This window comes from Dendrobates tinctorius, unplaced genomic scaffold, assembly GCF_039654945.1.
Source record: "Dendrobates tinctorius isolate UK_male_01 unplaced genomic scaffold, ASM3965494v1 ptg000011l, whole genome shotgun sequence".
Lineage (NCBI taxonomy): Eukaryota > Metazoa > Chordata > Amphibia > Anura > Dendrobatidae > Dendrobates > Dendrobates tinctorius.
The window spans coordinates 38742426-38764314 of NW_027361679.1; the positions used below are offsets into that span (position 1 = coordinate 38742426).

At 43.1% G+C, this 21889-nt stretch overlaps 1 protein-coding gene across 1 annotated transcript in view; it reads left to right on the top strand.

The window, feature by feature from the left end:
- The first annotated feature begins 21274 nt into the window (after positions 1 to 21274).
- Positions 21275 to 21889, top strand: part of LOC141046751 (transmembrane protease serine 11C-like) — a 149739-nt gene continuing 149124 nt past the window's right edge. The window contains exon 1 of the mRNA XM_073541404.1: positions 21275 to 21567. The gene's annotated coding sequence lies outside the window, so the exon portion shown is untranslated. The remainder of the gene's footprint in view (positions 21568 to 21889) is intronic.

Sequence of the window (21889 nt, forward strand, 5' to 3'; positions counted from 1 at the left end):
GCCCCCTAGGTGCCCAGCGAACACTTACCACCAGGAAGCAACATCTTTCCCTTCCATCCCTGTGGAGGCTGATGCACAGACTCTGGATAAAGATCCTACAGAAGAGCTGCGTCTACAGGTCCAGGAGTTGACCAAAGGGATGGCTGCACTTACTAAAACCGTGCAGTCTCTGCAGGTGTCCTCCAAGGAGAAGATCCAGCTTGCTTCCAATCCAGAGGATGTTCCGTGGCTCCGGAAGAGGAGAACCCCGCCACTCCGAGGGAGGAACAACGACCGCTATGATCAGGACGGACGTCCCATCTGTCGTCGCATCTGTCGTCGCTGCCACAAGGCAGGCCATCTTGCAAGATTCTGTCCTTTAAACGAGTAACCCCTGGGGCAGAGGGCCAACCCACAGGAGTAGGACCACAAGGCCCAAGGAACTGGCGAGCCAAGTATGTGGGAGGGAGACCGATCCTTCCAGTGGTGATTGACGGCATCCCCATGAACGCTTTGCTGGACACTGGCTCCCAGGTGACCACTATGCCCTATATCCTCTACAAGCGGTATTGGGCTGACTCTGAACTTACCCGGGGCCCAACTGATGAACTAACAGTAGTTGCCAGTAATGGTCAGTCTTTACCACAAGTGGGATGTAAAGAAATTACTGTTAAAGTGGGGAGGGTGGAGTTAAAATCTCAAGGTCTGATAGTTGTGGATATTGATCGAAGAGAATGTAATCCCATGATGACTCTTGGTACAAATGTAATTGAAAATTGTCTTTCCGAGGTTATTGTCTTGTTGCAACAGGTGGCTGAGACTGCTGGTTCCAGTGAACAGCGAGTCCTGCAGAAGGAGATCAAGGCCCTGATGCAAAGACAGCAGGTAGGACTCTCTGGTGGAGAAATTGGCAGTGTCAGAGTGAGTGATGCTTTCCCCATTGTAATACCCCCCAGATGTGAAATGTTGATTTGGTGTCGGGCAGCTATAGGTCTCAGAGGAAAGGATTACCAGGCATTGGTAGAGCCAGTACACTCTGATGGCAGGCCCACTGTCCTGACAGCCAGAGGGGTAGTTGATGTACGTAAAGGGAGAGTACCTGTTGTGCGGAGGAGGAGGCCACAATACCTCGGTATGCCACAGTTGCTAATCTGCTCACTGTCAGTAATAATGCAATGCAGGCAGCAGAGCCCTTGGTCTCATCCGACCAGGTGGAGGACAACGGCTCTGTAATGCAGCTGGACGAATGGTGCCAGCAACTGCAGGTGGGGACTGACTCTACACCTTCATACCAAAAGAATGGGGTTTACAGAGTGACCCAGGAGTATGAGCGGGTATTCCGTAAATACCCTCTAGATTTCGGGCAAAACGGGTTCAACATCATATCCCCACTGGAGATCATCCACCCATTAAAGAAAGGTACCGGCCTATACCCCCACACAATACCAATGTGCTAAAGGTATGTTGAGAGAGATGAAGGAAGCTGGGGTCATCAGAGACAGTTGTAGCCCCTGGGCAGCTCCAATAGTTTTTGTGAAGAAAAAGGATGGTACCATGAGAATGTGTGTTGATTACAGAAAAATTAACAGCATTACACATAAAGATGCCTACCCATTACCCAGAATTGAAGAGTCATTAGCTGCACTTAAAACTGCTAACTACTTTTCCACCTTAGATCTCACTAGTGGGTATTGGCAGGTTCCCGTGGCAGAGGCAGACAAGGAAAAAACAGCATTTACCACCCCAATGGGTCTCTGTGAGTTCAACTTATTGCCATTCGGCTCTGCACTGCCCCAGGAACATTTCAATGGCTGATGGAGTGCTGCCTGGGACACATGAACTTTGAGACAGTCCTTTTGTACCTTGATGATGTCATTGTTTTCTCCAAGACTTATGAAGACCATCTGGAGCACCTTGCTGAGGTGTTTGAAGCCTTGTCCAACTTTGGCCTGAAGGTGAAGCCTTCCAAATGCCACCTCCTGAACCCCAAGGTACAGTACCTCGGAAATGTGGTCAGTGCAGAAGGTGTGGCACCAGATCCTGACAAAGTCACAGTCATCCGGGACTGGCCGAAGCCCAGCAACCTCCATGAAGTACGCCAATTCCTCGGGTTGGTAGGCTACTACCGAAGGTTCGTCAAAGGCTTCACGGAGATAGCCACTCCTATGCAAAATCTTCTGGTGGGGCAGTCCAAGAAAGCCAAACAGAAGAATCCCACATTTGAATGGACTGAGGAGTTGGAGAGGTGCTTCACCCGACTGAAGATGGATCTCACAGGAGACGAAGTTCTGGCCTACCCAGATTATGACCGGCCCTTTGTGTTGTATACTGATGCCAGCAACATGGGACTTGGAGCAGTACTGTCGCAGGTACAGAATGGCAAAGAAAGAGTGATCTCCTACGCCAGCATGAAGCTCCGTCCCACTGAAAGGAACCCTGACAACTACAGTTCCTTCAAGCTGGAGTTCCTCGCCATAGTCTGGGCCGTGTCTGAAAGATTCAAGCATTACCTAGCTTCAGCCAAGTTTACCATCTTCACGGACAACAACCCGTTGACTCTCTTGGACATTGCAAAACTAGGTGCACTGGAACAGCGATGGATGGCTCGGCTGTCTAACTATGAGTTTACCATCAAGTACCGGGCAGGGCACAAGAATGCCAATGCTGATGTGCTGTCCAGGATGCCTAATCTGCCAGATGCAGGAGAAGACCCTGAGGCTCTTGAAGAAATAGAGTTATCTCTCTTCCACTGGCCAATGGCAGCCCAACGTGCTCAAGGAGTGAGAAACAGACGGTGTGGCTTGAAAGAGGTCACTCTAAATCCATTGCCCCATCATGACTGGGCAGAAACGCAGGATAGTGACCCCGCAGTCCGCATGGTGAAGGAGCTACTGTCACACGCTGACTCACGCCCAGAGTCGGATGCTCCTGAAGAAACCCAGCAGTTGTGGAAGGAAAGAGGCCGGCTGTCCATTTATGAAGGAAAGCTGTGTCGGAGGAGTATCAATGCCCGCACTCATGAGCTGGTCTGGCAGGTGGTAGTCCCAAAGAGAGAGGCATCAATGGTCTTGGAAGCATACCACAATGGAGCTGGACACTTCGGATGGAAGAAGTTGGAAGCCTTGCTCCGGGAGAGAATCTACTGGGCTGGTATGAGGAAAGCCATTGAAAAGTGGTGCCAGGAGTGTGGACAATGTAATCTGCGTAGAAAGGATCGAAACAGCCAGAGAGCTCCTCCACAGCCAATAATAACCAAACAGCCACTTGAGTTGGTCGCCCTAGACCATGTGAAGCTGGTCCCAAGCCGTTCAGGCTACATCTATGCTCTTACCATCGTGGATTACTACTCGAGATTCCTGGTAGTTGTGCCTGTCAAAGATCAAACAGCCAGGACAGCAGCCACAGCCTTTCAACAGCACTTCTGTAGACCACACGGTTACCCTGAGAGAGTGCTTACAGATCAAGGTCCAGCTTTTGAGGCAGAAGTGTTCCAGGAATTCTGTAACTTGTACGGTTGCAAGAAGATCAGGACAACCCCGTACAATCCACAGACCAATGGCATGTGTGAAAAGATGAACCAGGTAGTGATTGACCTACTGAAGACCTTGCCTTTGGAGGAGAGGAATCTGTGGCCAGAAAAGTTGCCACATCTGGTAGACCTCTACAACCATATTCCTGTGAATTCTACCAACTGCACTCCAGCCTACCTAATGAGAGCGAGGCCTGGTAAACTGCCTATTGATTTGGATATGGGAGTCCTGACACCTGAAGTAATATCACCAGATGCTGACTGGGACACAGAGAGGCAGCAACAGTGCAGAAGAGTACAAGAATGTGTGGAAAAGAGTCTAGCTCAGGCAAGACAAAAACAAGAGAGGAACTACAATCAGCATGCACCTGCAGTTCCCTTGTCACCAGGAGAACAAGTCCTCAAGAGGAAAAGAAGACTGCATAAATTAGATGACCAATGGGAAGCTGAACCCTACACCATTCTACTCTCAAACTTTGACAATACCAAGGTGTGCCTTATTAGTAAAGATGGAGGAGAAACCTCAGCAGCAGTATCAAGGGATCATTTGAAATTATGCCCTGACCAGCTAAAAGAAAGAATGGAAGAACAAAATAACATCCAACCCGTAGAAGAAGAAAAGGTCAGCACCATACTTGAGAATTCCCTGTAAATTGGACTAACGTAAATGATGCTATAGTGGTGTCAGTGTTGACATTTCCCCAACTGGTAGTACAAAAAGAAGTGACGCAAGAAAATCCTGAAAATCAGGAAAATCAGGCAGCAGATGCCACACCAGCAGTGGAGCCAGAGAACCCTCACCCTGACAGTGGTGAATCTGTCAAACCCACAGTGAGTAGAACTGGTCCTAGGAAATTTAGTATTCCTGTGCTACACAGAACCACCAGTAGTGTATCCAGTACATTACACACTACACCAGTAGTTAGCACCAGACAACCAGTAAGATCCCCAATCACACCAGTGTTACGCAGGTCTACCCGTACTACACAAGGTATACCGCCCATCAGATATTGTGTATAGATAAGTTTATGTGAATGTTGAAATTGTATATATATGTAACTGTTCTCAAGTTTTGTGCCTACAGATAATCTGTAAGAAGCCTTTTTGAAGTTCTTGTTTCATGTTGTGATGGACATAGGACCACAGGACTTGTGTGGTCAAAACCAACTTGTAAATAGATCACCATTTGCCCAGGAATGGACCATGGACATTGATGCTTGGATTTATCATCATAGGACTATTTTTGGAGCCTTTGGTTTTTGTAAATTTTTCATTTATCTTAATCTTGTAACCTTCATATTGTTTACTTGTTTATATGTTATTCATGTTTTCTTTCATCAGCCCAGGAGTGCTGACTTCCACTAGGGGGGAATGTGGTGCCCCCAGGAGTATGGTCGCCACAGTGGCATTACCTTCCTCCAGGGAGGGTGATGTCAGGCTTGGAGGCAATGAAGGGTCTCTCTAACAGTTAACCATGTCATGCAACACAGTTCCCACTCCGGGGCAGCAGAGGAAGCTCTGAACCAGAATTGGGGGAGGAGTGCTCTCTGAGGGCCAGTAAGGGAAATTAGTTAAGTAGTGTGAGGAGGGCCACGTGTGTAGATGTGTGGAGAGAAGCTGGAGGTTGAGCTGAGGAAAGAGAGCTCCCTCCCAGTGATAGCGCAAGATCTGGAGCCTGGTTTCCACGGTTGTTTGGATACTGAAGGTCCTGCAACAGGAACCAGAGGAATAGGAAGCTGTAAATGCTCTATTCCCACCTAAGACTCGGAGGCACAACAGCGACTGGTGAGCCAAGAGAGATAGAGGGCTATAGCTGTCTGCCATGCGAGGTAGTTCTAAGAGAAGATAAGAAGGAGGAACTTCAGTGTAACAAAGTACTGCATGTACCTCAAGCCAGCGCTAGGAAGGAGACTACACAACCCATCTGATAGAGAGATCCCTGAGTTGCTTCCAGGCTAGCCTGCTCCTGTGCCATCTGTAATCAGGACCCTGCACTGTGTTTGCCAAGTAAAGGTAAAGAAACTGCACCCTGTTGTGTCCTTGCCTCCTTCCTGCAACATCCTTAGCACTGCTACATCTCTGTGCCAAACACTGCACCCTCTTCCCAAAGATTCAGCTACACTGCCCTGGGACTACAGCCCTGCCTGTGGAGGGCTGCACCATCATTGCTGCAGCACACCATCTGTCCCAGAGGATCTGTCTGCAGCATTGGCTTAACATCTTTATTGCCGGACACCACAGGTGGCGTCACAAATCACTTATAAACTTTATTACCAACTCAACCCCTTTTACATGGGCGCCCAGGGCCACGGACCGGGTCACCGCTGCTGTGACATTCCCCTCTGAGAGACCGGCCCGGTACCGAGTACCCCACAGCCCTGGGAGGGCGACCCACATATATAGCAGTACAATTCACCCCATAGTCATATGTAACAGTATAATGCACCCCCATAGTAGTATAATGCACCCCTTAGTAGTATGATGCACTTCCATAGTATTATAATTCACCCCAATAGTGCGGCTTTACAAAAAAAAAAGTTTCTCCTTACCTGGCCGAGGTCCGCAGTGTCCTCTGCTCAATTCATCTAATGCACAGACGTCCCGGCATATGGCAGAGACGTCATACGCCGGCGACGTGCGCGTGGACGTCAGCTGCCGGCCTGTGATTGGCTGGCGGCTGTTAACTGTTGCTGTGCGGGAGGATATCCTCTCGCACCGCAATACATTTTAACTGAACTGGCAGAATCCTGCAGCTGGGGCCCCGCACTGGGCCCTCTCTGCTCGCCTCGCCCTATACGCCAGTAAGGGCAGTAATACCCTGATGGTGGCCCTAGGGAGAAGGAGATTGACTGGCATGTTATTTGTTTTAGAAGGAGGGACTGAGGTTTAGGAGCAAGTCTGCAGAATAGGTAAGATGGTGATGTATAAGGGAAGGAGAGATAATTATTTGATTGGTGTGTTTGCTAGTATGGGGATAGTGAAGGAGAGTAATAGTGGAGCAGTAACTGTTAGGGCGTATGTAACCATGGTGAAAAGTAATTGTGGGAAAATGGAAAGGGAGGTGCACTTAGTAGACATCGTATCTGTTATCTTATGTTCACTTCTGGTACATTTCTGGTATATTCCTAATGTGCACTTAAAAGCTGCACTAGATGGAGCTGCACACATAGACCTAGGCCTCCAAATTTATCCACCTTTAATTGCACATGTAAGATAACAGGTGTGAACAGAAGGGATGAGCCCCAGTGAAACAGGTCACAGAATCAAAGGAGGGGATAAACTCAGTGATATGAGCTAATATAAAAAGTTTGCTAGTTCACAAAACGGTGGGGGTGGATGGAAACACATATTTGCAGGATGTTGTAATCAGGAGGCATACCAAAAATATACAGATATAGAGGTGTGAACTAGGATCAATAATGTCAATCAAATATGAAGGGTGTTGTAATCAGGAAACAGGAGACATTACAAAAATATACAGACATAGAGGTGTAAATTAAGATCAATACTGTCAATCAAATTTGAAGGGTGTTGTAAGCAGGAAACAGGAGTCATACCGGTGGATGAGATTGATGGTTATCATATCAAAAGGTAATGGCGGTAACATTAAAGGCTGCACTTGAGAGATCTGCACATATGGACCATCAAGCACCTGAATGAAGACCAGAGGGGTTCGGCTACTGTACATTATTCCCTTCCACACCCTATATACACTTCATTTAGGACAAGTATGAGATTCTCTTATAAAGGCTTCTTCATTGTCCTCATGCCACCGCTCTCAAAAGCTATCAAGGTGCCGAGCAAGACAACAAAGAAGGATGGAATGGAATTTAATCCTATCCAATGATAAGTTCTGATTTTTTTCTTGGACTCAAAGATAGCCAGAGGTTGGTCTGGAGACCACTTGGGCATTGCCATGAAGAGGCCTTCACAAGGGAATATCACACCAGTCCTACTTTTGGGATTATGGCGTGGAATGGAACAATGTATGGTAGCCAGAACTATCTAGTCCTCATTCCAGGTACAAATTAATAGATTTGGTCATGGAACCAGACCAATTCTCAAAAGTGTCCTTGGAGCTGTTTTTCAACACAACAACAACAGGTCACTTATTGCTTGTGCTATCATACCCTGGAGCATCTCCGGACTTGTCTTCCATCAAGCACATCTGGGATGTCAGAGCTAAACAATTTATTTTTAACAAGTGATCCATAGGTTGGAGAGATGCTTAGGCATCCATCCATATAGTCAGGCATATTTTGAAGGTACATGCACAAAAATAACCACAATCACCACAATCACAATGGACACTTAACCGTATTCCCTTCAATTGTTTTCAGCACCATGTCCCACAAAGCAGCCTCAGTCCCTGCCCACAGCTGCACATAATTAGGCAACTAGCTGCTTCCTTATTTTGCCATGGCAGCCTACATACCCCTGTCATACTTTGCCTTTCTTTAAGATTCTTCCTAATTAGGTCTTTATTCCAGTGCATTTGAATTGTAATTTTATCTATTGTTCTTGTTCAAAACTTCAGCTTTGTTTCCTGGTCAGGTTCCTGCCCTTGAATACTACGAGTGATACTTGTGATACTGGTCCTGACTACTCTATATTTCTGTCTAACAAATTAGTTATTTCACCTGATACCCATTTCATTTTGCTAATTGTGATTTTGATTCCTACCTTCCTCCCGATTTCACTTCTGTCTTATCCTTTGTCTGCTTTTCTGGTGATGACTCTGCGGTTATGGATAGAGAGTAAACTCCAGGCTATCCTGTGTCAGAGTCCATACTCATGTAGCATGTACACACAAACACAGTAGCAGACAAAACATAAAAGCAGTAGATAAGGCTCTGTTCACATTTGTATTTTGATTTCCATTAATTAAAAAAAACTCATATATCCAGCATATGATGGACTCCAATGGCATGTCATGGACTCTGACTTAAATTATGGTTAGTTAGGTTTTGTCAGAAAATATTGGACTGTATGAATTGTATACTATATTTAACATCAAATGTTATGGAATTGGTGATGGAAACTGGTTTAGGAGTGAGTAACAATACCCAGGTAATACCCAGAATACTCATTATTTCTGGTGACTTCCTAAATTTTTGGACCTCACTCGTATTAGTTTCCTAGCAGGCTCAAAAATAATAAACCTATGTTATGGGCTATTATTAGTGATGAGCGAGCACTAAATTGCTTGGATGCTTGTTACTCAAACCAAGCAATTCCTAAAGCTCGGATGCTCATTTCGAGTAACGATTATAAATAGAGTCAATGGAAAATCCATGCATTTCTCCAGCAGACTTTACAAAGAGGTCAGGCGGCAGGGAAAATGTTGAAATTGGTGGAAAAAGTGCTGAATGGAAGGAGAACAACATGGGAAAAATTCCTTGAAGCATCTCTGACTCCCTTATCGCTGCTGAGAACAATGGTGTCATACTTTTACTCCACTTTAATGACTGGCAATAAAACATTCAAACTCGACGAGAAACTGGCATTTACAGGAAAACAATGTTTAGAAACATCCTTTCCTGTATAATGACTTGTATATAAGGCGGCATTTAAAAAAGGATTTTAAAAAAATAATAATTTAAGTAAACCAAAAATTTTTATTTAAAAAATTGGAAATTTCAGTTTAATTTAGGAAAGAAGCAAGAATTGCCAAAAATTAGATGGAAGAGGGACTCAGATACACCCTGTATTAGACATAAAGGAGGGCCTCATACACATTTTGTTTAAATTGTCATGTAGTAGTACTCCTAGACTCATAAAGGCTTTGCACTAGGTGCAAAGCCTGACAAAAATTACAAGCAGAGTCATCCATACACACTTGAAGGTAACAACTGGAAGGCTCATTCAAATATTAAAAAAGTTCAGTTGTGGTACTTCTACACTCATAAAGGCTCTGCACATAGTGCAAAGTTAAAACAAACGAAAAAAACGAGGAAAATGTCCAATAATTAAAATTTCTTTATTTTATTATTTAACAGACAAATGTATACATTATATATATAATTAAAATAAATTAATAAGGGGAGGCCAATGCCAAAATGAAGGCACAGCCTGGGGACAACTGTAAATACTTAGTAAAATGCACCCACAATAATAACATACAAAATCAAGTGAAAACAAACAATAAAAAATATAATTAATGTATAATATATATATATATAAACATATATATCAAGTGCAAAACTACAGATGATAAGTGCAAGCAAGAAAGAACTGTGTAAAAAATAATAAAATAAAGATAGATATACACTGAAAAAAATTAATTAATAATAAATATATTACCACAAATAAAGTGCAATGTGATATAAAATAGTGAATAAAAAACATGTACAAAAAAATCCCTGTATAAATATATATATATATATATATATATACACATATATTTGAAACCAAATGCTGGGATAATTTATAATAAATAATAAATAAACTGCCGCACATAAAGTGCAATGTGCCGCGGTGATGTAGTAAATCAGCGCTTATAATATAAATATAATGAAAAAATAATAAAAGAATGTGAGCACAGTGTAGATACCTTTCAGCTGCTTCTGTCCCCAGGATGTGCCAGCCCCCACAGCCCCCCTTACTCTTAAAAGTGTGGCATTGCACTGATGCAGTGGGAATTTCCTCGAAAATATAAACAAATGGATCGACCATCATCTTCAGCCGTTAGTATCCAGTCTACCCTCCTTTCTCAAAGACACTGGAGATCTGTTGCGGAAGGTCGATGGACTCTGTTTGGAGAGTGATTCTCTTCTTGCTTCAGTCAATGTTGAGTCCCTATACACTAACATCAAGCATACCGACGGCTTACGTGCCGTACGATTTTATTTATCTACTTCTACCATCTCCATGGGACTTAGGGACCTCATCCTGGAGCTTTTAGAGTTCACTCTCACACACAATTTTTTCGTGTTCAAGAGGTCCTTCTACCTACAGCTCCAGGGGACTGCCATGGGTGCGGCCTTTGCGCCGTCCTATGCCAACCTCTTCCTGGGGCTGTGGGAGAGGGATCTCTTTCTGTCTGATAAACAGGGGTTGATCGAGCGTGTCCCATTTTGGGCACGTTACATCGACGACATCTTCTTTATCTTTCAGGGCAGCTCCATCGACCTTCTGCAATTCATATCTATTTTGAATGGCAACGATCTTAACACCAAGCTGACATTGATTTGGGATCCTGAAAAAATCAATTTCCTAGATGTCTCTATTAAAAAGGATACTAAAGGAATCATCCAAACTGATATCTACCGTAAGGAGACATCTACCAACTCTTTGCTCCATGCCTCATCCTGCCATCCACATCATCTCATTAAAGCTATCCCTGTGGGACAGTTCCTACGATTACGCCGTATCTGTTCCACTAATATGGACTTTGAGAATCGCGCGAAAGAATTGAGATCTCGATTCTTAGCGCGTGGCTATAGCAAGCGGAGTATTAAAAAGGCTTATCAACGGGCCAAATTTTCAACTCGTAATGAGCTGCTCTACAGGGATCGTAATGCAACTAAAGGTAATGATGTTGTGAGATTCATTACCTCGTTCCATCCTCAACATGGAATGATGCGGGATGCATTGAGAAAGGCCTGGCCTATCCTTATGGTGGACCCCATTTTGAATACATTTCTCCCGGAATATCCGTCCATCTCCTATAGAAGGGCTAGGAATCTACGTGACCAATTGGTGGCCGGCCAGCCATTATGTTGACCATCCAGTACATACCTTTTTGGATGATCATCCGATCAGACATGGTTGCTTCCCTTGTGGCAGATGCATAGCCTGTCCTAATATTGAACGTAGCACTTCATTCTCCAATTCGGATGGCACCAGGACGTTTTCCATTAAGCAACGTATATCATGTACCACTCGGTACGTGATATATTATGCTACCTGTCCATGTGGGCTCATCTATGTGGGCATGATCACACGACAATTGAAGGTACGTACTAGGGAACATGTCTTAGGGATATTGGCAGCTGCCACCTGTACTGACGATTTAAGCCTGAAGACGTTACCTAGACATTTTAAGGAACTGCATCAGTGCAATGCCACACTTTTAAGAGTAAGGGGCATTGATGCTCTTAACATCAATATAAGGGGTGGTAAATTGTCTAACAGGCTGGCTAGGTCAGAAACTAGATGGATTTGGACCTTAGGTACTATCCATCCACGTGGATTAAACGAAAATATCTCATATGCCCCATACTTGTAATCCAGCTAATGTATCCCAATATGAACGTTATGGTCTTGTGCTTTTACTTATATTCTTTTATATATATTCTCTTTTAGTGACTTGAATATGACGTATTGCCTTTGAAATCATGAAGGGTTTGAGGTTTCTTTGGAATCGTATAAACCGTCCGATGGAGGATCTACGATGACGTCTTAGGCACTTGTTGTATGGATACATCTATTTTGTGGGGCTATCTACCTTTGATAGATGGATTGGCGTAATATTACCCTCTGGGTATATATGTATCCCTTTATGTTATTTTGTATGTTATTTTGTATCTTTTTTTGTATTATGTTTCATTAATAATTTTGTATTATTTGTATTTGTGTGTCCATTTTAATACCTTGCACTGTATATTTCCCTGTGTATATATGTATATGGTTGTGTATATGCACGTATGCATATATGTGTATATATGGTTCCATGGGGTACCCATTGATGGCATGTTCCCAATATATAATGACCATGTTCATTGTTTTTACCATTTGGATGGCATTTTTATATGCATACACTGTTAAGGATATGCATTGCGTATTCCAATGTGTGCCATGTTGGTGTACCCTATTCTCTAGGATTTTCATCTATATTGTGCATGTGATTGATGTTGTTATGACTCTATGTGTTGATTTATTTGCATGCTGCGTCATGCTTTTTGCTGCTACATTATTCCCCTTGCACTGTTATCTCTCAGTGCATATGCGGCATGTTATATGTATGCAAACAATTCTTATTCCGCCTTCTCCCCTGTATATTTTCCTTGCCCATACTGTTGCCCTTCATATATATGGCGGCTCCCGCCCGACGCTGTCTGTGCGCATGCGTGGTGTCCGTCGCGCGGCCGACTAGGTTCCCTGCCTGACGTGCCGGATCACGTGGGCCCGCGTGTTTCCGGTGACGTCACGGCCGGGATCCGGTCGGCGCGGGGCGGGCCTCCCGAGCGCGCGGACAGCCTCTGGTGGGGCGCGCGCTATTTAAACTCTGGCGGTCACACTCCATTTAATGCCCCCTGAGGAAGGAGTCCTTTTGGCTCCGAAACGCGCGTCGGGGCATTTGTCTGTTAAATAATAAAATAAAGAAATTTTAATTATTGGACATTTTCCTCGGTTTTTTCATTTGTTTTATCTTATTTGTCCGAGTTGTCTTTTATATATATTTTCCATGGGTGCATAATTATGATTTTTAGGTGAATTTTATACTGCACTTTCCTTGAGTTATCTTATTTACATAGTGCAAAGTGCAAAGCCAGAATAAAATTAGAAGAAAGGTCATCCATAGACCTTTGAAGGCAAAATTGGAGGGCCTCATTCAATTATTGAAGAATAAAAACACAGTTGTGACACCCATAGCCAACATTATCTTTATCTTGGCAGCCAAAATCTTCACCACAGCAATCACACCAAGGCAGTATACTAAGATCTAGCGGTTCTCATCATACCCTATTCTTGCAAACCCTCTATCTGGCAGTATCATCCTATTTCCAGATAAGCACTTATAGTTGTGCTCAAAAGTTCACATACCCCAGCAGAATTTTTGCTTTATTGGCCTTCTTTCAGAGAATATGATTGATAGCACCAAACTTTTTTCTCCACTTAAGGTTAGTGGTTTGGTGAAGCCATTTTTTATTGTCAAACTACTGTTTTCTCTTTATAAATCATAATGACAACCCAAAACATCTAAATAACCCTGATCAAAAGTTCACACATCCTGGTGAGTTTGGCCTGATAACATGCACAGAGATTGATACAAATGGGTTTGAATGGCTACTATATGTAACATCCTCACCGGTTACCTGTTTGCTTGTAATCAGTGTGTGCATAAAAGCTGAGTGAGATTCTGGGATCCAGACAGACTCTTGCATCTTTCATCCAGCCACTGATGTTTTTGGATTGTGAGTCATGGGGAAAGCAAAAGAATTGTCAACGGATCTAAAAGGTAGTTGAACTGTATAAAACAGGAAAGGGATACAAAAAGATATCCAAGGAATTGATAATGTTGGTCAGAAATGTTCAAATTGTGATTAGCAAATGGAAAATCGGGGGGCTCTGTTAAAACAAGACCACTGTCAGGTAGACCAACAAAAATTTTGTCCACAACTGCCAGGAAAATTGTTCGGGATGCAAAGAAAACCCACAAATAACATCAGCTGAAATACTGAACTCTCTGAAAATTAGCAGTGTGACTGTTTCAAAATGCACAATAAGGAAGCACTTGAAGAAAAATAGGTTGCATGGTCGAATCGCCAGAAGAAAGCCATTACTGCACAAATGCCACAAAGTATCTCACCTACAATATGCAAAACAGCACAGAGACAAGCCTCAAAACTTCTTGAACATGGTAATTTGGAGTGATGAGACCAAAATTGAACTCTTTGGCCACAACCATAAACGTTACATTTGGAGAGAGGTCAACAAAGCCTCTGATGAAAGGAACACCATTCCTACTGTAAAGCGTGTAGGTGGATCGCTAATGTTTTGGGGATGTGTGAGCTACAAAGGCACAGGAAAATTGGTCAAAATTGAAGAAAAGATGAATGCAGCACGTTATCAGCAAATACTAGAGGCAAATTTGCAATCATCAGCCCAGAAGCTATGCATGGCTCGTACTTGGACGTTCCAACATGACAATGATCCAAAACACATGGCCAAGTCGACCTGTCATTGGCTACAGCAGAACAAAGAGAAGGTTCTGGAATGGCCATCTCAGTCTCCTGATCTCAATATCATTGAGCCACTCTGAGGAGATCTCAATCATGCAGTTCATGTGAGACAGCCCAGGAATTTACAGGAACTGGAGGCTTTTTGCCAAGAAGAGAGGACAGCTTTACCCTGCCCTTCAGGAAATAAAGAACCTAATCCACAAGTACCACTAAAGACTTCAAGCTGTCATTGATGGTAGAGGGGGTCGTTTGGATGTTTTAGGTTGTCATTATGATTTAAAAAGAGAAAACATAGTAATTTGACAATAAATGGTTTCACCCAACCACTATCCATGAGTGGAGAAAAAGTTTTGGTGTTATCATTCATATTCTCTGAAAAAAGGCCAAGAAAGCAAAAAAATTCTGCTGGGGTATGTAAACTTTTGAGCACAACTGTACTTAATTTTATATGTGTAACCAGATTTGCTCTTCTGTGTGGGACTAGATAAAAAAAATGATCATTATCTGGAAATCTGCTCGTCATAGCTATTTGCTAGACTAGGTGCTAATGCATCAAGTTGGCAGACAGCCGCGTGACATATCATGGTCCCACAAGCCACATGTGGCTCCTGAACCACAGGTTTGGGCTGCTTGCATTATATACTAAATATAAAAAGTGGCATTAACCCTTTTGTCAATGTAGGATGTAATACTACTTCCTACATAAGGACCCAATATATTGAGTGTGCTCAGAAGCTGAGCCAGGATCGTACCCCAGAAAATGATGGCTGTATGTAACAAACACGACCGTAGCTAGACCTGATCACTGCCGATGCTTAGATATTTAAATGCCACTGTCAATCACTGACATTGTCTTTCAAATGACATGATTGCAGAGGGACCAATGGAATGTCATGGCAGGTGGGTCCTACTAAAGGCCCTGTAGATAGCATATTTGTCCTATAAAGCTCAACCCGTAGTTGGGCTTCATAGGAGAATGTAATATTGTCTATCTGCAGTAATACATTAGTATTGCAGAATATAGAAGAAATAATCAAATGAGTGCAGGTTGGTAACCTCTAAGTGGACTTAAAAAAAGTAAAAAATTAATTTTAAAAATATAAAAACATGTCAAATTAGGAAAATTTTAATCACCATACCTTTCCCAATATAAATAAACAAAATAAAAAGTGTTTGGCATCACCACATCCGTAAAAGTTCAATCTACAAAAGTATAAAACAACCCATAAAGTAAATGCTGTAAAAGGCTGCTGCACTTTTCTAAAAAATGCTATAAAAAGTGATCAAACATCATATGTACCGATGAATAGTACCAGTAAAATCCTCAGCACACAACGCAAAACAAAAAGATCTCATGCTACTCAATAGACAGAAGAATAAAAATGTTATGAGTCTAACAAAATGGCGACACAAACCAGTACGAAAACTTTTCATCACTTAAATGAAAACAAAACTGTACAATTTTTAGTACCTTATATGGTAAAGTGAATGGTGTTATTCAAAATTGTAACCCGTTTTGCAAACCAACAAGCCCTCATACAGCTATGTCAATGAAAAAATAAAAAGGTTATGGCTCTTGTTAGAAGTAGAGGAAAAAATGAAAGCGTAAATACAAAAATTGGCCCTGGTGGGAAGATGATGAAAATACGACTCATCCTGCAAAGAACTAGCCTTTCAATGGAAAAATAAAAAGTATACAGTGGCATGTAAAAAAAATTACTATTATTGGAAACAGTTAGGGTACATTCTCACTTTCAGGTTCTGCTCCAGTTTTGACGCTGCACCATTTCCGCACCTATTATGCAAAGTAGTGGACACACATTTACATTTTTGCACATGCGGATTTTCCTCATTAATGCAAGTCTATGGGGAAAATCCACAAGCGTTTCCGCAAGAGAAATTAACATGCTGTGGATCTGAAAGACGCGCCGCATGTCAGTTTCTGCAGATGATCCACAGGTGCACATAGATGCACAGTGCACATGGGGTTTTTAGAAATCCCATCTGCTATGCTGTAACATCTAGCCAATGGGTTTTTGACGCTGCATAAATACACAGCATGAAAACCACAGCAAAACCTGAATGTCGGAATATACCCTTAGGCAAGAAGATTAAATGATTTCTAAAAGGGCTAAAGTTAAAGATAACACATTTCTTTGTATTTTAGGCAACAAAGAAAACATATTGTAATTTTTTACATTTTAAAAATTACAAAAATTAAAGTGAGCCATTCCAAAAGTTTGGGCACCCTCTGAGATTTGTGTGCTCAGATAACTTTGACCAAGGTTTCAGACTTTAATTAGCCTGTTAGGGTTATGGCTTGTTTACTATCATCATTCGAAAAGGCCAGGTGATGCAAATTTCCCAGCTTTATAAAGACCCAGCCTCCTCTAACCTTGTGCCAAAAAACAACAGTCATGGGTTCTTCTAAGCAGCTGCCTAGCCCTCTGGAAATGAAAATGGTGGAGGCCCACAAAGCAGGAGAAGGCTATAAGAAGATAGGAAAGCGCTTTCAAGCTGCTCTTTCCTCAGTTCGAAATGTAATTAAGAAATGGCAATTAACAGGAACAGCCTGATGCATTTTGGAAACAAGTCCTGTGATGAGGTAAAAAAAAGAACTCTTTGACCACAATGATCAAAGCTATATGTGGAGAAAAAATGGGCAGATAATTTCAGGAAAAGAACCTCTCACCAACCATTAAGCATAGAGGTGGATCAATCATTCTTTGGGGTTGTGTTGTAACCAATGGCACTGGGAACATTTCATGGGGAGAGGGAAGAATGGATTTAATGAAATTTCAACAAATGCAAACATAACACCTTCTGTAAAAAAAGCTTAAGTTTGAAAAGAGGAAAAGAGGATGGCTTCCTCAAATGGATAATGATTCTTAACACACTCCAAAATCCGCAATAGATTACCTCAAAAAGGAGCAAGGTTCTACAATGACCCTCATTGAAAATCTTTGCCTAAACCTCAAAATAGCAGTGTATGCAAGACGAACCAAGAATCTCACAGAACTGGACGAATTTTCCAAGGAAGAATGGAGGAAGAATGGATGAAAATCCATCAATCAAGAACTGAAAGACTCTTGTCTGGTTACAAAAGGTGTTCACAAACTGTGATACTGCCGGACTCCCTCCCTTTGATGTGGGCTCCGGTGGTGAGCCCACATCTTTCCCAGCACATGTCACCTATTTTGAACAGCTGATGTGCCCGGAACAGCCGCAGGTGGAATTGTGATCCCCTATTAACCCGTTAAATTCTGCTGTCAACTTGACAACCTCATTTATATGCCTAATTCGTGACAAATCCCCTTTGTGTGAACTTGGTTTAAGGGTTATAAACTTATCACCTAGCCTCAGGATAGGTGGTAAGTAGCTGATCATTGAAGATCCAAGAACAGTACTCTAAAGCCCCTCTGTTTGAATGAGTGGAGCACTGATGTGCATATGGCTCCATTAAAAAGAGGGACCCCCGAGCCCCATTCTTCCCTCATGATGCAATACCCCAGAAGCGCTCGCTGTCTTTGTTTACATGCTGTTGCCATACTATTAGTATCACCAGTCTATGATGAAAGCCATGATGCCAGAAGTACTGCACATGAATGATTTGCCTCCAAAAACCCTGCAAAATGAAACCCAGTGACGGCCAGATCGCTGCATCTTTTGATTTTTTTGCATTTTGCGGGACAAAACAAATCCCCATTCACTAACATTACACTACAACGAAGCAGCTATAAAGCATGATCCATAGCCATGTGACGTGTTGTGACCAAAGTCGACGTATTCTTAGCCTTATTACTACCAATCAAGGAAAAGGGTAAATTGGAGACTAATATTTCTGTTTATACTGACAATTTTGTTTACAATCCAAAAATGTGGTTGGATCTTTCACATTGTTTGTTACTTCAATAGTCAGTGTTATCCATTTTGGGGATGGAGCATTGAGATGATTAGTGATCTGAAAGCACCTGAGTATTCAAGGAATTTATCTACAGGTATTAGAGAAGAAAAACCCCAAGACAGAAACAAAATGAACATACAGTTAGGTCCATATATATTTGGACAGAGACAACATTTTTCTAATTTTGGTTCTAGACATTACCACAATGAATTTTGAACAAAACAATTCAGATGCAGTTGAAGTTCAGACTTTCAGCTTTCATTTGAGGGTATCCACATTAAAATTGGATGAAGGGTTTAGGAGTTTCAGCTCCTTAACATGTGCCACCCTGTTTTTAAAGGGACCAAAAGTAATTGGACAATTGACTCCAAGGATATTTCATGGACAGGTGTGGGCAATCCCTTCGTTATGTCATTCTCAATTAAGCAGATAAAAGGCCTGGAGTTGATTTGTGGTGTGGTGCTTGCATTTGGAAGGTTTTGCTGTGAAGGAAACATGCAGTCAAAGGAGCTCTCCATGCAGGTGAAACAAGCCATCCTTAAGCTGCAAAAACAGGAAAAACCCATCCGAGAAATTGCTACAACATTAGGAGTGGCAAAATCTACAGTTTGGTATATCCTGAGAAAGAAAGAAAGCACTGGTGAACTCATCAATGCAAAAAGACCTGGGCGACCACGAAAGACAACAGTGGTGGATGATCGCAGAATAATCTCCATGGTGAAGAGAAACCCCTTCACAACAACAAACCAAGTGAACAACACTCTCCAGGAGGTAGGCGTATCAATATCCAAATCTACCATAAAGAGAAGACTGCATAAAAGTAAATACAGAGGGTTCACTGCACGGTGCAAGCCACTCATAAGCATCAAAAATAAAAAGGCTAGACTGGACTTTGCTAAAAAAAATCTAAAAAAAGCCAGCACAGTTCTGTAAGAACATTCTTTGGACAGAAGAAACCATGATCAACCTCTACCAGAATGATGGAAAGAGAAAAGTATGGCGAAGGCGTGGTACAGCTCATGATCCAAAGCATACGACATCATCTGTAAAACATGGCGGAGGCAGTGTGATGGCATGGGCATACATGGCTGCCAGTGGCACTGGGTCACCAGTGTTTATTGATGATGTGACACAGGACAGAAGCAGCCGAATGAATTCTGAGGTATTCAGAGCCATACTGTGTGCTCAGATCCAACCAAATGCAGCCAAACTGATTGGTCGTCGTTTCATACTACAGATGGACAATGACCCAAAATGTAAAGCCAAAGCAACCCAGGAGTTTATTAAAGCAAAGAAGTGGAATATTCTTGAATGGCCAAGTCAGTCACCTGATCTCATCCCAATTGAGCATGCATTTCACTTGTTAAAGACTAAACTTCAGACAGAAAGGCCCACAAACAAACAGCAACTGAAAACCACCGCAGTGAAGGCCTGGCAGAGCATCAAAAAGGAGGAAACACAGCGCCTGGTGATGTCCATGAGTTCAAGACTTCAGGCAGTCATTGCCAACAAAGGGTTTTCAACCAAGTACTAGAAATGAACATTTGATTTACAATTATTTAATCTGTCCAATTACTTTTGGTCCCTTTAAAAATAGGGTGGCACATGTTAAGGAGCTGAGACTCCTAAACCCTTCATCCAATTTTAATGTGGATACCCTCAAATGAAAGTTGAAAGTCTGAACTTCAACTACATCTGAATTGTTTTGTTTAAAATTCATTGTGGTAATGTCTAGAACCAAAAATAGAAAAATGTTGTCTCTGTCCAAATATATATGGACCTAACTGTATACCCTGCTTTAAGTAAATAAGTATACACAAAAATGCATGTAAATAACATTGGGTACTTAGCAAACATCGATTTTGATCAAAAAAAGCGTAAAAGCCTATACCCTATGTTATGTACTTTATATGTACTATTGCTTTTACTTATTTACTTACTGCAGGAAATATATTCATTTTGTTTCTATCTTAGGTTTTGTCTGTTTAATGGCCAGTGTGAACATGCTCCTATTTTGCATGCATACCAACTTATACTCTGGTTATTTTTTTTTTCCAGTTAAGTTTCAGGTTTCTGCACTAAGTTCAGATATGGGTGATGCCTCACAGTCCTTGAGCTGGACATTACTTTTATATGGCCATTTGCTGAGTTTCCATTCGAGACCTGGTCCTGCTTGGCTCTTGTTCACATTGACGTTACTTTGACACATGGTAAGGTTTTAATACTAGAGGTTAGGAACATCCCGATTTGGGTACACCTTGTTAGGAACGACGGAACGCACTACATAATAAATAAATAATAAAGTGCGCTCGCCGCTCGGGGTCCACCGTGCAGAAGGTGTTATAACTGCTGCTGAGTAATGGCAGACGTGCTATATGGCGGTATAATGTGCACGGGTTCAACTTCACCCGAAGTACGTAAAGCGGACTCTGTTAACTCACAGAGGCGCTGTAACATAAACATACAAAAAGCTGAGCCTGTTAGTGACACAGACCTCAGGTAAATGCACACACGGTATCTGGTCACAGGGGCAGGACCCAAGGCAGAGGAGCTGCGTCCGTCTAGACATACCAAGTGTGCGGCGTCGCTACTGCGGATGCCAAGGAGGGCTGCAAAAGCAGCGCGGCGTAGGACACTGCTCCTAGTCGACAAAGCAAGGAAGCAGGCGCAATGTCGGACGCTAGCACTGTGGATGATGGTGTAGTGGCTTGAGGCTTGCCACCCGCTGGTGCTGACTCTAAGCTAAGTCCCTGTACACATTTGTAATATCAGAGGGAGGGGATCTTAATGAGTCATTCGCAGGTTCATACATCCATCATCATTCACACAGTAGCAACTAGAGACTATATGTCACGCTCGCGCCTTGGCTGAATGGCGCGAGCCGGGGGTTTGTGGCCCCACTGTGCCACAAACCAGACTACCCTGGAAGGGGCGTGACTACGACAGCTACCTCGGTCTTCACTGGAGCCTCTGATGGTGAGGTCAGGCTTGTGCGGCAGGTAGCTGTCGGGTGCCACTCCAGGGTGGTTTCTGGCTGTGGCTGCTGATCCCACTTGGGGACAAGTCACTTGGACAGGTGTGACTAACAGGCAGGCTGAGACACTGGGCAAGCAGGCACGGCTTGGTACACTGGCAGGCAGACACGGCTTGGAGACACTGGGCAAGCGTGCACAGCTTGAAGACACTGGGCAAGCGGGCACGGCTTGGAGACACTGGGCAAGCGGGCACGGCTTGGAGACACTGGGCAGGTAGGTGACGGCTTGAGACACAGGACAGGCGTTCGTGGTATGAGAAGGGACAGGTAAGGACCTTTTCACACAGCAGGTGTAGGCAGGAAGGAGCGGTGTATGTTGGAACAGGATTTGGACCTGTTCACACAGGAGGTGTAGGCAGGAAGGAGTGGTGTATGTTGGAACAGTATTTAGACCTGTTCACACAGGAGGTGCAGGTACGGATATAGGCTGGAGTGTGGAGTAGGCAGAGCCGCAGAGCAGGCTGGGCGGCTAGGGAGCCGAGCAGGCAGAGCGGCTAGGGAGCCGAGCAGGCAGAGTGGCTAGGGAGCCGAGCAGG